Source organism: Lotus japonicus, chromosome 6, assembly GCF_012489685.1.
Source record: "Lotus japonicus ecotype B-129 chromosome 6, LjGifu_v1.2".
NCBI lineage: Eukaryota > Viridiplantae > Streptophyta > Magnoliopsida > Fabales > Fabaceae > Lotus > Lotus japonicus.
The window spans coordinates 20,203,275-20,223,199 of NC_080046.1; positions in this window are offsets into that span (position 1 = coordinate 20,203,275).

Genomic DNA, 19,925 nt, shown 5'->3' on the forward strand with positions numbered 1-19,925 from the left:
CTTACTTAAAGGATGAAGTGCTGAACCACTATACCAACCCACTTGGTTCCTAAAGCTCTTAGCTACCTATACTAGATATGCTTACAAAGCTATCTACCCAGCAATAATCCACAAAATAGATGTAAGAAACAATAAACAATAAACGCTTAAGTCACAAATGAATACAAGAAACTACAGAAAACATTGATCTCTAAAAGACCACACCAAATATTCCTAGTCAAAGCCTGAAGTAAAACCACATTCCACCACAGCTCACCCGCGAGTTATGTAGACAGAAGATAATTCCTACACTTAGAAGCCAAAAGCAGAACCTTTTCTTGATCATAGCTGCAGAATATTTCCAACACCAGGCACCTTCGCTGTGAAATCAGATACTGCCAATGCCCGCTGCACAAGCTCCTAAACCCTTTCCTGACTTCCCACATCACCTAAGATTACCCACAGTGGAGAAGCTCTCTCAAAACCTTTGTTGGCTAAGAAACCAGCCACCTCGTTTCCCTCCCTAAGTATATGTTAAACTCCCAAGCATTTTACCTCTTCCATCCATAAGTCGATTTGATTTAACTCGTTTGCTAACTTCCATGGCCTTTTTTCCTTAGAGCACGCCCATCCAACTGTTGTAGTAGAATCACTTTCGAAAATCACATTCCAAAATAGGTACTGATGACAAAATTTGAGACCATGCAATATAGCTTTAGTTTCTGCTTCATAAGCCCACCCCCAACCGATATCCAAATCAAAGTAGTTGTTCCGTGCTAGAACATAGAGAGGGAAGGTAGTACCCAAAGTGTGAGGAAGGTGATGAGAATGCTTAGAGAGAGAAGCTCTAACCACTTAGAGAGAGAAAGTGTAACTGAATTTCAATGCTATTATTATTCAAATGAGCTAAGAGTCCCTTATAATTGGTATTTCCTTCCTATTTATAGAGGAAGAGTTGGGCTTTGACGCCTTTATCTTATCCAAATGGGCCTGTTGGGCCTCGGGAAGGGTGGCCCAAGGTCATGGCACGTTCCCCGCCTAAGGCCAAGCACCCTGGTCGAGGGACCCTGGGGTCTCGCCCAGTCCACAAGTTCACAAGACACCGAGCTCGAAGCATGAGAGCTAAGTGTGTCTTTAAGTAAGAAATAAGGTGAGATCCCTATGGATACTGATTAAAGCTTAAAAACTTAAAATCTAAATGTGAAAAACAATGGCCAACATGGTCTGGTAAGTAAGCCTTTTGTAATCAACACTTTGGATCTCCAGTCGCGCCCTCTTCCTCTGGGCGACCCAAGTCCACAAGCAGGCTTGTGGCTGGCGACGACTTTTAGTCCGCACGCCTCAGCATAGGTGTGCACGTGCCTCGAAGTGACGCCCGGGTCAGTGAATCCACAGAATCCCAACCACTATCTTTGACGTGTCCCTTCCAGTCGCGTCACAACTTTGACAATTGGAATTTTAATCAATCAGCAGCAACCGTTGCAGCTTTTCATTTAATGCGTCTTTCCCACTCCCCAGAATTTTGCAACTGCAATCATGTTATTTCCTGACGTCGTGGGGCTCAACCTCTCTTTTTCCTCCACATCTCTCGGTAACCGTCCACAACTTCTTCCTGCACGTTCTCCTCTGCACGTCGCTCCCCTCTTATAACAACATTGTCTTACTCATTCCTTTCGTTCCTTTGCGATTACGAACCTTTGCTCCTTTACTCTCGCGCGAACTTGTCCAGTGTCAGAATTACCTTTGTTCCTTGCAATCCCTCTGCAATGACTCCAAAGGGTCAGACCAAAAATCCCAAACGTAATGTCGTCGCGGCCACCCCTCTACGGTGTGTTCCTCCCGTTCCCCCGCCCCCTCTATGAGGTGTTCCTCTTGAAGAAAAAGACGTCATTGCCTTCCGAACGAGAACTTGGGAATATTTGAGTGCTCCCGCCGTGAGGGCCTTACCCGCCGGGACAATACCTAACCAACGGTCAAGTTTGGAAAAGGAATCATCCATTTGGGAGATTTCCTCAGAATCCGGCGGATTTTGTCATGAGAAACCTCTTGACGAGCTTCTGTATGTTCGTTCCTGCTTACCCCTTGAACGCCCTTGGCTCCGTCCCAAAGACGACTCCGTGGGTGATCCTCACTTCTTTTACGTGTATGGGTATATGTTCACAAGTTTGAAAATTAAATTCCTTTTTTCCCCTTTTATTTGCTCCGTTCTTCACAGTATCAACGTGGCTCCTAGCCAACTTCATCCCAACAGTTGGCCCTTCCTCCGGTGTTTTGAAATTCTCTGCGACGCATTTCACCAGGAACCTGAACTTTTGACCTTCTTTTACTTCTACCGCGTATCTGTCCAGCCCTCCCCGCAGCGCAGCTAGGTTTCCCTGGAAGCTAGGCCCGATCGTCAGCGCTTCAACCCCATCTGGCCTAGTATCTCCATCGATTTAGCCCGGAAATTCTTCAGGGTTGTGGTATCCCACGAATACCCTGAGGTTTTTACACATAGAGATGGCACCGCTCGATTTCCTTTCTACTGGACTCAGGGGGCGCGCCAAATAGTTGACCCGTCTGAGGACTCCCTCACTCCTGAACACAAAGCTGTCATCGACTTTCTGGCTCGTCTTGCCGTTTCAGACTGCTCTCGAGTGATTGGTAAATCTTCCTCTTTTACCCCTCTTGTTCTTTCTATTTTCAGCCGGCTTACCCTTTTTTTTTATATTTTTAGGACAAACTCACCACGCCGAAGGGGAGCTTCTGGCGGCCTTTAAGAAGAAGAATAACGTCTCCTTTCCCCCTCGAATAAATTTGAAAGGGGACAAGGCGTCTCTGTTGAAAATCCAGGCGAGCGGAAAACGGCCCCTTGGCGAGGAGGATCCTTGCCCTTCCCCGAAAAGGTTGAATTCCAGCGAGCCTGCAGGGACGATTTCAGCCCAACACGGCCTTGTTGACGGCTCACTTTCCCGCCCAACAATTATCTCGTCACTGCTTGGTCCAAACCTGACGTCTTCCGCCAACGCCCCTCCTCCACGTGCTCGTACTCCCACCCCCTCCTCAGGGTCTGTGAGTCGGGGATTCCCGTATTCTTTGACTTTGACATCAACTCAAATGGCGCGAATGGATGAAGTTGTTGAGCGGCGTGGTTTGGATAATGTCTCTGAAGGGGCTGTGGCGAGAGTGCTTCACGCGTTCCACCACTACAAGCGCTCCGCCCAGGATGCCGGCGAGTTACGATCCAAAGTGGCGCGCCTCCGCGCTCTTAACTCTCAACTTGCTAAGGACCGCGAAGTGCTCGCCGCTCAACTAGTCGCCAAGGAAGATTCCTTTTCCAAAGAGCTATCCGAGCAGTCCGCTCGTGCTTAAGTCAGCTTAGAGTTTCGGGACAAGGGATTTCGGAATTGGAGAAGACTCTCGCGGAGCTGCGGCAGGAGGCGCAGCTAGAATCGAACGCGAAGGCAGACCAAATAGCTTTGATGGAGGCCGACCTTGAAAACCTTCGATCTGACCTGGCGAAGAAAGACGACCATCTATCCTCCACGAAGACACAAGTTCATCTTGAGGCGAAGGCCTTAGAAGAAAGATTGAGGTCAGAGGTCGCTGTTGCTGCTGTTTCTGAACGTGGCCGAGGCTTTTTCCTCACCAAAGCCTAAGTTGAACATCTCCATCCTTTGATTGACCTCAGCCAGATGGGAGCATTCAAGAGGGTTACTCCCACAAGATTGGTCGGGCCCGACGATCCTCCAGGCTTCGTCGCCGAGCGCTTCCTGACAAAAGAACATGTAGAGCCAACTCCAAATGTTAGGAGTCCTTAGATTATCTTTGTCATCTTTGTACCAAGGATCTCCCCTTTTTTAAACTGAATTTCCTTCTTTTTAATGAGAACCCCGAGTTTTTACTGCTTTTGCTATCAGTTTCAATGGTACGCCTCCCGCCAGAGAATGAACCATGCGGAACGTTCCTCTTGGGGAATTTCCAAATGTCTGCCCAAGTGCTTCTTTTTCACGTTCCAACGGTTTACCGTTGACCACCGGCCACGAACGCTCAAGCCTTTATTGCAAGTCGCTCTTTTTCTAAGAAAAACTCCTCGAGAAACTGCTCTAGCAATAACTTCCGGAGACTGAACCGGGCTTATAAATAAGAACCAAAACGCAACAATCTTTACATTTCGTCTGCTTTCCAAAACATCAAGGAAATGGATTCCTATATTGCTTGTCTGGAAGAGCTCAGGAAGAAAGCCTTTGATGAAGATCTCTTCATCAACGTTAGGCATCTGTCTGAGGATCCTAACGTCTATGACCTGACCAACAAACTGCTGGGGATGGATCTGAGTCCAGAGATGGACACTATCCTCAGAGATTTCCTCTGCTTCGTGGAGGAGATTCAATAGCTCTGCCGGCGGGAGCTGGATCTGCTGGAGGAGAAAGAAACGATGACAACAGCTCTGGAGACGGTGGAAGAAGGTCCGGAGAAACAAGAGCTGAGCCGAAAATTCTGCAACTTAGAGTACAGGCAATATCGGTTGGAGCTTGAGAGAGCAGAGCAGCGCAAAGAATGTAGGAGAATGAGGAGAGACCCCCCCTTTTAAATGTATTAAGTCAAGTATTTGAATAAAAGTTTTGTTTCTCGAATTGTTTTGACGTGCCCTATTATGAACATATGAGCAAACAAATAATCGAGTTAGTAAATCACCACAATATAAACAGATAAATGAGGGAATAAATGAATAATTAAATGAGCGAAGGATAGTTAAGCGGGCGAGGCGGGCGGCCCGCTACTTATGTTTGCCTTTTGTTCATCGTCGTTTAGCACGTGTTTTCAGTGCTAGCCTCCCAGTTTTGCGTGAGTAATTTTTCGAGAGTGTGCTACGTGTAACTAGGACTTTCGCTCGGTATTTTACCGAGGCTTTTGTTCGCACCAATATTTCCCGTAAGAGCAGGTGCGGCCCCTCCAGACTTATTAGGTGGGGACTTACAGTTGCTCATATTTCGGGGATGTTCTTCGGATAAAGAGCTTATTCGTTCACACCGCCAACGGGTGGCGGCGGGAAGCTCATCCGCACACGTCTCCTGCAGGGGCTACGGTCAGGGCCGGACTTTCCAGAGCGATCCCCAGACATCAAGTTCGTGTGGGATCGCCACCTTCAGGGAATTTTTCCCACCAGGTTGTCGTCTCAGTTCGATAGTTAGGAGTATTGCTAAGAATATCCTTTTGTATTTGATTTGTTTAAATTTTACATCAAGGGATGCCTCGTTAAAAAACTCCCGTGTCGGAGAAAAAGACAGCATCTTTATTTTGGTCTTGCTTTTCGGTCTCCTTCTTAATCAAAGTATAACTCCCAGCGTCCTGTCATCCTCGCCCTCTTTGCCTTTCCCGCTGTGGCGAGGGATCTGTCCCCGTTCTTCTTCGCAATTGGCGGGCCGAGCTGACTTCATTGGTCTTCCGCCCACATCCCTTAGTTTCTTGGCCTTTCTCTTGTTACCCCTTCCTTCTGCTCTTTTATTTCCTTCATTCCCGGCTGACGATGAATTTCTCCCTTTCCTGCTTTCCGAGGAGGCCAGACAAATGCAGGCGATTCCCTGTAAACGGTTCCTCTTTTCCCCCAATTGAAGAGGTCAACGTTGTCTTCCACTAGTTCACTCAGGCGTTGTTCTTGTTCCTTGGTGAGTCTGGGCTCGATTGCCAGTATTCCTCTGCTGGTAGCGTTCATGTCCCAGTTCTCGCCACACAACTCATTATCTTTTTTAGCGTAAAACCTGCCTTCCCCTATTTTACCGGATTCTTCGCACTGATTCTTCCCCTTCTTTCCGTTCGCTTTGGCTCTGTGCTCCTATACGCTCTCGTTCGCCTTCACCGCCTTCCAATGTCCTAATCTCGTGGCACTTGTGTCCGTCGTCAGCTCCCTTCCTGCCATACAAGTTGAGGCAATGGCTATGGAACTTCCTTGCCCCCTTTTGGTCTACTGCCAGCTTTCCTATCCTTCCACGAAGTAGGGGATACTTCACCGCAAGGTGGGCCGTAGATATCACTGCATGGAGGCGATTTAAGGTACCTCGCCCTATGATGACGTTATAAGCTGCCGCAACTCGCAGGACCAGATATTTTATCCTTAAGAGCTCGGCGTCCTCGCCCACTCCGAAAACTGTATCCAACTCTACGTAGCCACGTACCTGAACTTGCTTCCCAGAGAAACCTACCAAACTTCCTGTGTATGGCTTTGAATCCTTGTCCTACAGCCCCATCTGTCTGAACGCGTCCTCATAGATTATATCGGCCGAGCTGCCCTGGTCTAAAAGCACCCTCTGTACATTGAAACCTTTTATTTTCACCATTACTACTAACGGATCGTCCGTGTGGGCCTTGATTCCCTCGAAATCCGTGGTCAACATCACTATGTCTAGATGTGGGCACCCAAATGAACCTAGATACACCTCGCCCCGACTGTTCCCTGGCCCGCCGTCGATACGTCGTCGCAAACCTCAAAACCTCCAGCGATTGTTTTCGTTGCTTCAACCATTTCTCCGCTCTCGCCGCTGTCAACTTCTTCAAATTTCTTTCCCTTCGCCGCTTACGGCCGTCTCGCCCCGATCATCCGCCTGATTTGACCCTTCAGCATGAAACAGTCGGTGGTGTTATGGCCCTCTAAGTTGTGGTACCCACACCACCTCAACGGATTCCCCGCCTCGCTTCTGTGGTCCTTTCTACGCTCGCCGACTCTGTTCATGTCCTCAATTTCTGCCTCCAGAAGTAACTTTGCTAGCTCCTTGTTTGAGCATCCTTGCGACCTCATTTGCTGGCTTGCCTTCGCTTCTCGGTGCGAGCACCAGTGTCGCGAGCACCAGTGTTTCCTATCGCCCATTCTCGGGCGGAGTAGTTTTCCTTTATTCTTCTTTATGAATCGGCCAGCGTCTCCGAACCCGTGCTCGCGACTCGCTTCCTTGTCCTGTACCTTTTTCCTTGCCAGCGATACCTTTGCTGCTCGCTCACCCTTCCTCTTGTGTGCTTCAATTTCCTCTTTTAAGATGTAGTACTGTGCTCGGGCGCAAACTTCCGTCATTGAGCATGCCAGCTCCCTACTCAGCTCGCAATAAAATTCTCCCCGCGACAGACCGCCCTTGAAAGCGAACACGCACGCGCGTGGCTGTAACTCCTCGAACCTCGCGGATATGGCACTGTATCATTTCACATATTGTTTCAAGGTTTCACGTTCCTCCTGCCGAATACCAAATAGACCCTCGATCGTTCTCGCAGAGAAATGATCAAGGAATTTCGATGAGAAATCGCAGAACTTAGCTATGGATCCTGGAGGCAGATTCGTAAACCATTCCTTTGCCGCGCCTCGGAACATTAATGGAAGCATCCTGCATTTGACAGCGTCGGAGACCGCGTAGTTCGCCATTTTCGCGGCAAAACGAGACAGATGATTCGTTGGATCGGTTAGCCCGTCGTACGCCTCCAACGCGAGGTTCACCATGCAATCCGGTACAGTCACTTCTCGTACTGCTGCCGAGAAAGGCTTGGTTCCGGCCGCAGCTGCAGCTTCCTCATCCTCTTGATTCCACTGCCGGAGGTGATAGTACCTCAACTGCTCCTGTAAACACTCATTTTGCATCTTCAAATCGCCACTTAGCGCTCGATGCGTTTCGGCACAGCGATTCCTATCGCTCCTTGGGGAAGAGACGTTGTTGCCACGTCGTTCGTGAGGTGTCTTCATCAGACTTCGCTAATGAAAACGAAAATCCCGTCAAAAATCCTTGAATTACGGAGAATCTCTTAGGGGATCGAATTTCTCAAAACCAAATCGCCGAACTCCAAACTCAGAATCAAAGAATTAAGAAGATTTCAGAAAAACGCTCAGAAAAACGAGTTTCACTCCTCTGAATCACGATCCACGTAGTCCGGGAATAGAAATTTACCGATCCCCACAGACAGCGCCAAATGTTCCGTGCTAGAACATAGAGAGGGAAGGTAGTACCCAAAGTGTGAGGAAGGTGATGAGAATGCTTAGAGAGAGAAGCTCTAACCACTTAGAGAGAGAAAGTGTAACTGAATTTCAATGCTATTATTGTTCAAATGAGCTAAGAGTCCCTTACAATTGGTGTTTCCTTCCTATTTATAGAGGTAGAGTTGGGCTTTGGCGCCATTATCTTATCCAAATGGGCATGTTGGGCCTCGGGAAGGGCGGCCCAAGGTCATGGCGCGTTCCCCGCCTAAGGTCAGGCACCCTGGGCGAGTGACGAACGCACTGTCGCGGGTGCGTGCCAAAGTATTCTGCTTTGAATGCAGTACAAGGTGTTGAACACCAGGATCGATCTCACAAGGACTCGGTGAAGTATTAATTGATAATAGAGTAAAACAAAGCAATTAAAAAGGGGGTTTGATTGATTTTATTGTAAAGTAACAAACAAAACTTAAAAGAGATTTAATCAGATAAAAGAAAGTGTTAGTCATCGGATTATAACATTCAAGTGCAACACACCTTCATTGGTTACAAAAGATTAATTCTTCCTTATTGTTTCCCTAATTCGTGAGAGTTGATTAACTAAGCGAAAATCAATTCACAGTTTCCTAAACTAAGCGATTAAGAAACAGTTACGAACTAACATGAACTAAGCGAACATGCACCAACTCTTATTTCTAAAACTACGGAATTAAGCAAACCTTAGATCAGAAATAGAGATGAAGAGGTGGTGGTGAGGTGGTGAGGTGGTCTAACAAAAGCCTAAACTCACTTATTTATACTAATAAATAAACTTGTTCATCAAGTAACAATCTTTGTTATCTAAATCTTTTCTAAATCTTCACAAAATCGGGCCCACATAAAGGAGTAAGCTGCTGAACAATCAGGCATTCGCGGGTCCCACAAGAAGTCTGAATCTTCAATTGAGGTACACATGAGAGTTGTAGCTCTTTAAGTCAGCTTCGCGGGCCTTCAATCGGATCCTAATTCGGAGTTCTGTAGCCCAATATATGATCATTTTAGTACAGACTGTTCCAGACTCGCAGGATTAGCGACAGAAACTTTGCAAGGAAATTTTGACCATGTTAGAGGCTTGTTCTTCAATTTTTCTGAACATGAAAGTTGTAGGGCTTCGAGTTAGCTTTCTAACGACATATTATGGGCCTTATTTCGATATTGCTAGCGCCATATTCAATCTGTTCTAGCAAAACAGTCATAGAAACTAAAAGTGTAGAATTAAGCTCTTTTCCATGAATAATCCAAATAAACACTAATGGTCAAAACATGGCTAAGTCATAACAATTAAGCACAAAAATGTATATAATGAAGCTTAGAAAAACACACGTAAAGTGCATCAATTATGCGCTTATCAGCGAGGGACCCTCGGGTCTCGCCCAGTCCAATAGCCCAGAATTTTCCTATTTACATCACGAATTATGCCTCCAACTCCGCTTGACCCTAGGTTACCCTTGGAAGCACCATACATTTCAATATTCTAATATCTCGCGGAGACCATGAGACCAAACGCGGCAGAGAAGATTTACTAGGAAATCTAATACTTGCCATGTTCCTTGTAATCTTCTCCAGCTCAAAGGGGCATCCTTTCCAAGCGTTTTCAATCCACCAAGATAATCTAATCTGATGAAAATTCCAAATTTCCTGCACATCCACATCCTTTCCTATGAAAATTATCCCTTTTCTGCTCATCCAGATTGACCAAAACCAGCGAATCAGGAATGAGACTCCATATTATGTTATCCATTGAATTGGCATATTGATCGCATTCCTCCATTAGATGCGGCAATGATGTGCGGCAAGACCAGGAGATGCCCTCTCTATTCATAATATTATGCCACAGAGCTTAACCTGACCACACAGCAGAAAGAGATGGTCATTGGATTCTTCTCTACTATTGCACAAGCAACATAAACCAGAATCCTCCGTTAGGATCCCTCTCCTTCTTAACTTAGCTTTTGTAGCTAACTTGTTATGACAAGCTTGCCACAACACTAAGCTGACCTTTGGAGGGATAGTTTTTCAAATCTGCTTTGGGATCACCCACGTTTCCTCACCCTGAAGTTGATCTTCCACCCACCCGCAAATTCCCCGACAAGTGTAAAAGCCATTGTTGCTCCCACACCAAATCGGATAATCTTCAGATTTCACTGTAGGAGTAATGGAGTTTATCAGGTTCATAAATTCTGAATGCAGCTCAAGTTCCCAACCAAAAAAGGCACACCTAAATGGCACATCCCAAAGCCATTTACCCCTCACAAACAATCCTGCCTCCGAAATCAAAATCGTCTTATTGGTGCTCATGGCAAATAACCTAGGAAATTGCAAGCTCAGAGGTTAATCCGTGGCCCAAGCATCCTGCTAGAATCGAATACAATTCCCTTTGCCAACACCACAAAGTAGTTGCTCTTTAAAGCCCAACGAGAGAAATGAGTCTTCTTTTAGAATAGCGATGATATCGTGCATTATCACTTAAGGAGGACCTCTGTGAGACCCAAGTTTTTAAGTTTGGAATGAACAAAATAAAATTTCTTTTCACGATTAATTTGATGTAACGTGAAGGGAAAACCTGAACAAGGGGTAAATGGATGGAATGAATTTGTGAAGGAGAAAGTTCAAGAAAGGCTAAAGATGGTATCAAAGTCGATAAGAGTTATAGCACGACTAATATTCGCATTTTAAACCTAGGACAAGAACCTTAGGAAACAAAACTATGTTCCACCCTTGGAACACTATAGGAATATAATTTCCAACTAACTTCCACCCTTGGAACACTATAGGAAATTTTCCAAAAATCTTCTAGAGGAATATAAGACTTTCTCTTATTCCTTTCCATAACCAACGTTTCGATACGAAACCCTAGAATGTAAGAACGTCAAATTCCGATGCTCGGAGGTTTGCCGAAACCGAATCCCTGATAGCTCAGAAACCCTAAAACCAACGGACGATGAAGACCTTTTCTATTCCGAGCTTCAAACAAAGATTCCACCCGCGTTCACCTATTTCTCTCGATATTTCTAATCTTTCTTCAGAACAAAGTTTTCTCATCCGACATCAACTGCAAAAAGTAGTTTTCGGGTAAAACCGATTTACACCGACTTTTGATCATTTGATTAATTTCCAAGAAACCTGTTTTGAGTTTTGGAATTCTGTCGCCAGAACCTATCTTAGAATTCTCCGAGGATTACGCAGGAGAAATCGGAATCGCGAAATTTTCATTTTTCCAAATTTCCCGAAACCTATAAATAGCGGGAAAATGAAAAGTTTTCAAAAACCTCCCCATCTTCTTCCCCAAACCCGCGAGCCCCAAGAGAGAGAGAGAGAGGATTCTGATTTTCTTCATTTCTTGCCCGTTTGCTGCACAGATCGTTGCAAATCGAAGACCTTGAGGTAGGATTACCATATCTCTCTTCTGATCGTCGTTTCTATCGCTTTTCTCTATGTCTTTCTGTGCTCAAAGTTTTGAGTCTTTTGTAAAACTGTCCAAATAAGCTGATTTCAGTGTCTAAACATATTCTCTGCATGCTCCTGAGCGTGTTTAGCGGATTACATTTTGCCGAATGTCGCCGAAATGCCGCCGGGATCAATTTTCGTTGGAAAAACCCATTTCTGGGCAAAGTTCCGTTCTTTACATTAAAAATTCACGACTTAGCTTCGTGCTAGTAGGATTAGTCGTCATAACGTCGTTGTTGACGTGCCCATCCAATTTGTTTTTCGAAAATCCAGTTTTGAAATTCTGAGCTGAAAATAATGACCAAAATACCTCTGCGACAGTTTTTGATCCGAAAATTTTTCTGAGCTTAGAACCGTCTTAGTTACGACTATTGTTAACCTAGGAACCAAGTTTGATAGAAGAAAAATCAACCCCTCTATTTATGAAGAGTGGCCGAGAGCTCCATCAAGGGGGGGGGGGAATTTCGTTTTTTTCGAAAACTTGTCTTAACGCGTAGGTTGTCGTACTTTGGAGTTAGTAATGTTACGTGTAACCCTAGTACGTATTGTTTCATGAGTTTCTAACTCATTGTGATTGATTTGTGTGAATTTGTCTTCAGGCTCATTTGAAGAACTTTTTGAAGTTCAAGAGGAGGATTGTGAAGGAAACCTTGAGAAACACCCTGGAGAACCTACAGGTGAGGGCTACTCACTGAATACTAGATAATGATTTAGGTGTCGACGAATTCGACTTGATTTACTGTTTATGCACTTGATTGTGTTTGACTGGGAAAAATGTTCTCTGAGGCTACGGCTGACAATTGATAATCTTTTATTGCTTGATTGTATTGAGGTTGATTCACATGCTAAATGCTACCTGGTTAATCTAGGATGTGTGATATCTGCCCTATGTGCCATGTGCTACCTGGTTAATCTAGGATGTGTGATATCTGCCCTATATGCTATGTGCTACATGGTTATTCTCCAATGTGTTGATATATGTGTCATGACTGTTGGATTGTATTGTTTTGATTATGCAAGTACACATATATCTGTTATTTGACAGAGTGAGGATAACGGGCGATTATGCCGGATTTATCGTGAGCTTTTGAGGAAGTTTGACGGGACGGACCGAGGTTCGGACCCTTGATATTGTTTTGATGGATCGAGACCTTCTCTGGGAATAATTTGGGATTATGGGATCTTTTGAAATTTATAGGACTTGAGATAAAACTAAATGGGAGTTATTTCACAAAGGAAAATTCATAAGACACTAAACAACCTCTAAACCTTTATTTAATGATTACAAATTCAATTAAGAGCTTAAGACATGAATACTAGCTTTTGGAAAATGAGAAGTGTCGCCGAGTCCAAGTTTGGGGAAACTTGATGAGTTTCCGAGTATGTTGATACTCTTTGCTCGAGAAGCAGTTTTGTTGTTCGACTATCTAAAGGATAAGTCAGGAATTGATAAGCTTTGAGTACCTTGATGCTCTTTCGCTCGATGAGCTGATTTGTTGTTGGGCTATCTTGAGGATAAGCCGGAAACGGGTAGTTTCCTAGTACATTGGTACTTTTTGCTCGCTGAGCAGTTTTGACCATCGGATGGAGATGAGTCGGATGATTCGAGAAATCATCATGAGTTACTTTTGTAATTAATTGTCTTTTGTCGCAGAATCGACATTTACCTTAGGGTATTCTTTTTAGAGACAATTAGTTAGCTAGAACACGTGACGACGTGACGAGTGAGGTCGGAGACGTTGTTTGGCTAACCACTTGCATTCACGCACTCATTGAGGTTAATACACGGTGGGATTGCCGGACCTCGTTGGATTCCAAAAATGGTCATAAGACCCAGATTTCCATGTAAGAACACTACGGTGATTCTTGGTAGCAGACGGAAATGGCAGGCCTGAGGGTTTACTGCTGATCTGACTACACTTTGTTTGGTATAAGAGACACGCGAGCGGAAATGGTCCCACCGTGGCTGGTGTTAGGGCTGACTCGTTGGTGCCCATCCCTCCGGAATGCATCTTGTTCCTTAGCATTTGCATTTCATGCACCATTCATGCTGACTTAGTTGCTGGATGTGTTTGCTACTTGTTATAGTTGTTTGGGACATGTTAAATGCTTGCAACTGTTATTTATTTATTTGACAGGATATACAATTTATAAGGTTGTTATACATAACTAAGCCTATGTGGCTATTATTTAAGTTTTGCCTATTGGATGTATTATAATGTAATTCTTTGAGTTGACCCTTGCGCGTGCTACCTGTGTATGGGGGGCTATGTATGCCCTTTTTGTCAGATGTCCATGGCCGAATGGTTCGAGATGGTCGTCCCTTCGGGGGGGACCAGGTTTGAGTTACTGGATACCGACACCCCGGGTGCGTGGGTGGTCGACCCCGCCACTCACCGAGCCATCTACACGGGGCGAATAATGGAGGACCACGTGGACCGATTGGGGAACCTGACGCAAGGAGTCTTGAGACGCCACACGGTTAGCTTTAACCTACCACCAGGCATGCACTATGGCCCTGGAGTTGAGGTACCGCCACCATCAGCTGAGGACGAGGAGGACCCTTTAGAGGAGTTGCCTGTAGGAGGGGCTTCATCTGAGTCTAGCTCGCCCACAGTCGCGGCTGCTGCTGCCCTGGGATCGGGTACAGTGCCCGTAGTTCCCACTGTGAGGACCGATGCAGTCATCGACCTGATCGTCGTGGATCCGGTTTCAGACGACGACCACGGTGGTGCGTAGTTGGCGGTGGTGTATAGTACTCCTTTTGTAGGGATTAGAGTAGGAGTAGCGTCTTGGCTCTGGTATACAGTTTCTCGTTTTGGGCAGGGTAGGTTTCCGACCTTTAGCTTTTCTTGTGGTTCTCTTTACGGGGATCACAGAGAGTTGGTCAGATTAGGAGGTATTTTGGCTGACCTATCTTTTATGGAGGACTGTATTTTGCACACTTGACACTTTGTTCCGGTTTGTACCTATTTGCCTACGGGCACTACTTTCTGTCGGTTACCCGTCACTGGAGGTTACTCGTGACGTGGATTGCTACTAGCAGTGGGGTTTGTAAATATATCTGTACATTAGTCATGTTTATATTCTGTCGATGTTTCATTAGTTCGGCAAGCTTTTACTTATTTAAAACAATTATCGATCAAAAAAAAAACATTCACGTTTTTCCGCTTTTAACTTTCTTTTTGGTTACTAAAGTGATGCCACCGAAATCGGGGTGTTACAACCTCCTTCTTCCATAACTGAATGCAACAGAAGTCTTCTACTATCCCATTGATACTTGCCTGCAATGACTCTTCTCCAAAAGCTATTCTATTCAGTTCCATAACGCCATGCCCATTTGATCATTAGAGCCTTGTTCTTCCAAGAAAAGTGTCCTAGCCGTAGACCAACTCGATCTTTCGATTTGCGGACTAGTTCCCACGGGATACACGAGACTTTCTTCCCCCGCTCTTCTATTCCCTGAAGCAAAGCCCAGAATTCCTTTTCTACCTGTTTAATGATCCCGACAGGTGCTTTAAAGATGCTCATCCAAAAAACTGGGATAGAATTAAGCGCACCCTTTAAAAGTACCAATCTTCCGCTCAATGAGATAAACTTCAAGTTGTACGACCTCCCCTTTGTCCTGAGTTGAGTGTTTTAGATGATGACACAGAGTTGAGTTCAGTGGACTGGGACATGTGCGACTACTTAACTACTTTTTGGAAAAAGACATGACCACACTCATTTCTTATGTAACAATTTGGAATTTAGGATTCTTTGTTTTCGCACCATAAAACAACTATTTTAAAAGGTTAACAGTTAATTTAGTTCTAATTTTTTTAAGTAAGTTTGATTTTAGTTCTTAAAGTGAGCTATAAAGGCATACAAATTCTTTTCTAAAAAAAATCATATAATCTTTGGTGAAAAGAAAAATTGGGCAAGACTACCCCCACGTGGCGCCCGAGCTAGTCCACAATGCGATGACACCATAATACAAAAGAACATGAAATCGCTTATTCCAACTTTGCCTCTAGTTTAAATACCCACGCATCCAACAACCCCCACGTCAAGTTGCATCATGTAGCATCATTCATCTTCCTTTATACTTGTCGTTTTTGATATTTACTATAAATATCATTATTTCATTAAGATTGACGTGTCTACCCATCACTGGCGTTGTTGTCAAATAGACAGCGGGCGAGCTCCAACCCTCACGCGTCGCCGCGTTTGAAATCCAGCCCACAACTGTTGCGTCTCGAGAATCATAAACGACGTGATTTGCATGATCACTCGGACCTTGAGAGCCCAAAACGATATGATTTACATTGATTTATCATTAATGTCATTGATTTAAGAAACCAGTCAATAGACACATTAACAATTTATTTAAAGGGATCTATTATTATGAATCTTTTTTACAGGGATTCATTTAGATTTCTCCTTAATGATTAGGGACTAAAATACTATTTAGATTTAAATAAATTATAAATATATCACTCAGTAGACCAATTTCCTAAAACTTTTGTAGATGGCCAATTCATAAATATAGATTTCCTTTTTGAAATGTATTTAAATATATGTCAATAATTGTATGATTTTAAGGTATCAAATTTCTCAATGAATATTCTCTTAGTAATAAATTTTGTCTGTTGTATTAAAAATATTTCATGCTTTATTTATTTTAAGTAATATGTATAGTTTCTTATTTGATCCTTATGTATAAAAAAAATAAAATTTTGCTAAAAGAACTAACCCTATAAGAATATGGATGAACGTGGTCGCTTAATTGTCGGCATAAATTACCCGGTTTTAAAGTGAATTTCTGTGTGGAAATTAAATAAGAAGATATAAGGTATTTGTGGTGAGAAAATGAAAATGATGGGTCTCTCTATATTTTTAGAGGTTACAGAGTTGAGTGTTTTAGATGATGACACAGAGTTGAGTTCAGTGGACTGGGACATGCGCGACTATTTAACTACTTTTTGGAAAAAAGACGTGTTCACACCCATTTCTTATGTAACAGTTTGGAATTTAGGATCCTTTATTACGCACCATAAAACAACTATTTTAAAAGTTTGAAGGTTAAATTAGTTCTAATTTTTTATAAGTAAGTTTGATTTTAGTTTTAAAGTCTTCTATAAATGCATACAAATTCTTTTATAAAAAAAAAGCATATAATCTTTGGTGGAAAGAAAAATTGGGCAAGACTACCCCCACGTGGCGCCCTAGCTAGTCCGCAATGTGATGACACCATAATACAAACGAACATGAAAGCGCTTATTCCAACTTTGCCTCTAGTTTATCTTGCAGAAATCTCCACGCATCCAACAACCCCATGTCAAGTTGCATCATGTAGCATCATTCATCTGCCTTTATGGTTGTCGTTTATGATATTCACCATAAATGTCATGATTTCATTAAGATTGACGTGCCAACCAATTGCTGGCATGGTTGTCAAATAGACATCAGGCGAGCTCCAACCAACATGCGTCGCCGCGTTTGAAATCCAGCCCCCAACTATTGCGTCCCGAGAATCATAAACGACACGCTTAGCATGATCACTCGTACCTTGAGAGCCCAAAACGACATGATTTACATTGATTTACCATTAATTTCAATGATTTGAGAAACCAGTCAAACGACACATTGCCAATTTATTTAAAGAGATCTATTATTAAGAATCTTTTTTACAGTGATTCATTTAGATTTCTCTTTAATTATTAAGGACTAAAAAATATTTAGATATGAATAAATTATACATATAACTCTCAATAGACAAACTTCATAAAACGTTTGTAGATGATAAATTCATAAATAAGTCAATAATATTATATCTAAAAATTGATTTTCTTTTTGAAATGTATTTAAACATGTCGACCATTGTATGATTTTAAGGTATCGTATTTCTCAATGAATAGTCTCTTAGTAATAAATTGTGTCTATTGTATTAAAACTATTTCATGCTTTATTTATTTTAAGTTATATGTATAATTTCTTGTTTGAGTCTTATGTATAAAAAAATAAAATTTCGCCAAAACAACTAACCCTAAAAGAATATGGATGTACGTCGTCGCTTAATTGTCGGCATAGAATACTTGTTTTTAGAGTGAATTTCTGTGTGAAAATTAACGAAGAGGATATAAGATGTTTGTGGTGAGAAAATGAAAATGATGGGTCTCTCTATATTTTTAGAGCTTACAGAGTTGAGTGTTTTAGATGATGACACAAAGTTGATTTCAGTGGACTGGGACATGCGCGACTATTTAACTACTTTTTGGAAAAAAGACGTGTTCACACCCATTTCTTATGTAACAGTTTGGAATTTAGGATCCTTTATTACGCACCATAAAACAACTATTTTAAAAGTTTGAAGGTTAAATTAGTTCTAATTTTTTTTAAGTAAGTTTGATTTTAGTTTTAAAGTTTTTTATAAATGCATACAAATTCTTTTATAAAAAAAAGCATATAATCTTTGGTGAAAAGAAAAATTGGGCAAGACTACCCCCACGTGGCGCCCTAGCTAGTCCGCAATGTGATGACACCATAATACAAACGAACATGAAATCGCTTATTCCAACTTTGCCTCTAGTTTATCTTGCAGAAATCTCCACGCATCCAACAACCCCCATGTCAAGTTGCATCATGTAGCATCATTCATCTGCCTTTATGGTTGTCGTTAATGATATTCACCATAAATGTCATGATTTCATTAAGATTGACGTGCCAACCAATCGCGGGCATGGTTGTCAAATAGACAGCAGGCGAGCTCCAACCAACATGCGTCGCCGCGTTTGAAATCCAGCCCCCAACTATTACGTCTGTAACACCCCGATTTCCAGGTGTCACTTTAGTAACCAAAAATAAACTTTACGCGGAAAACAGGTAATTTTTTTTTCTTTCCTTTAAATCAAAGTGATAAAGAAGTAGAGACAACACCCAACAACTAAACTAACCGATATACAAATATATATACATCTGTACAGCCTCGGCTGCACTCCATGTCACGCGAAGCCGCAGTGACTCCAAAGTAGTACGCCCGCAGGCAAATATACAAACCAGAACTGTGAGTAAAAGTATCAAAATACAGTTATCCAAGAGAAAGTCGGCACTCAAAAATGGCCTGAAAGGAAGACCCCTATACTCCGACAGACTCTCTGTGATCCTCCTCAAAAGAACCACACAAAAAGCCACACATCGGAACCTACCCTGTCCCAAAAAGAAACTGACGATCAGAGCTCTACACAAAAAATGTCGCTAATCCTAACCTACCCTCCCAGCTCAGCTCACCAATCATCCTCCTCCTCATCGCTGCTCGGCGAGTAGCTCTCCCCACTGCTCTCGGAGTCAGAGTCGGAATCCACCGTAATCATCTCGGTGTCCAAATCCATAACCTCCCTCCTCACTGTCCTGCGCACCGCCCTAGTTGAGCCGGTCTCCACATCCACCTCTCCTGTGAGAACATCCTCCTCCTCCACCCTCATCAAGGGGTCCACACGGTAACCGTGCGGTGAAGAGAAAGATAAGAGACGTGAGACAGATGGGACAACAGACTCCCTCCTCGGCTGTACGAGCCTAGAGGACGACGCCACGTCGGTAGAAGCGATGGCAGTAGCCGGAGGTGGCACAACAGGTGTAGAAGCAGCAGCAGGCTCGATCTCCTCTGGGACCTCCTCAACAGAAGGTGAAGTCGGAGGTGGTGCAGGTGGTGCATGTCCAGTGCCTGGTCCACAATGAACTGAGGGCGGCAAGTCAAAACTCAGCTCCATACGCCGTAGCACTCCGCTCGTCAGGCGTCCTCGCTCATCCGTCCGGTCCTCCATGACCCTTCCCCTATACGTCGCCCGGTGACCAGCCACATCGATCACCCAAGCGGTGGGGGCATCCCTATCCAGCAACTCATATCTGATCCCCCCCGAGGGAGAGACCGTCGAGAACCAGTCGGCCATCGACATCTGGCAGCAGGCCGACCGCCCAAAGACAAACATACAAACAAAGCCAAGGCGCTAGGGTCAACTCACAGCAATAAGTACATATACACACAGCAAGTGACAGGGTATATATATATAAGTTGTTATATAAGCATATAAATAATCCTAGCATGTTATGGCTCTAACATTCCTTCAATAAACAAACAGCACACAGTCTCAGTCAGCATGAATGTATGCGTGAAATGCACAATATGAATCCGGATTTGTGACGCGTTCCCGTTCGCCACAAGTGAAGCATTTTCACTATGGATGGACCATTCCCGTTATCCATCCTGGATGAAATCCATCCTGGATGAACCATTCCCGTTATTCATCCTTGGTGAACCATTCCCGTTATTCACCGAATGATGAACCATTCCCGTTATTCATCATTAATGCAAGGTGAACCATTCCCGTTATTCACCATGATATGCACAGGTGAACCATTCCCGTTATTCACCCGATTGAATGCAACGTGGTTAGCCAAACAACGAATCGTCCTTACCACGAAAGTGTCTAGCTCACAACCCAATCTCAACCAAACCTAATGAGTTAGTGTCGGTCAATACAACACAACTCCAACA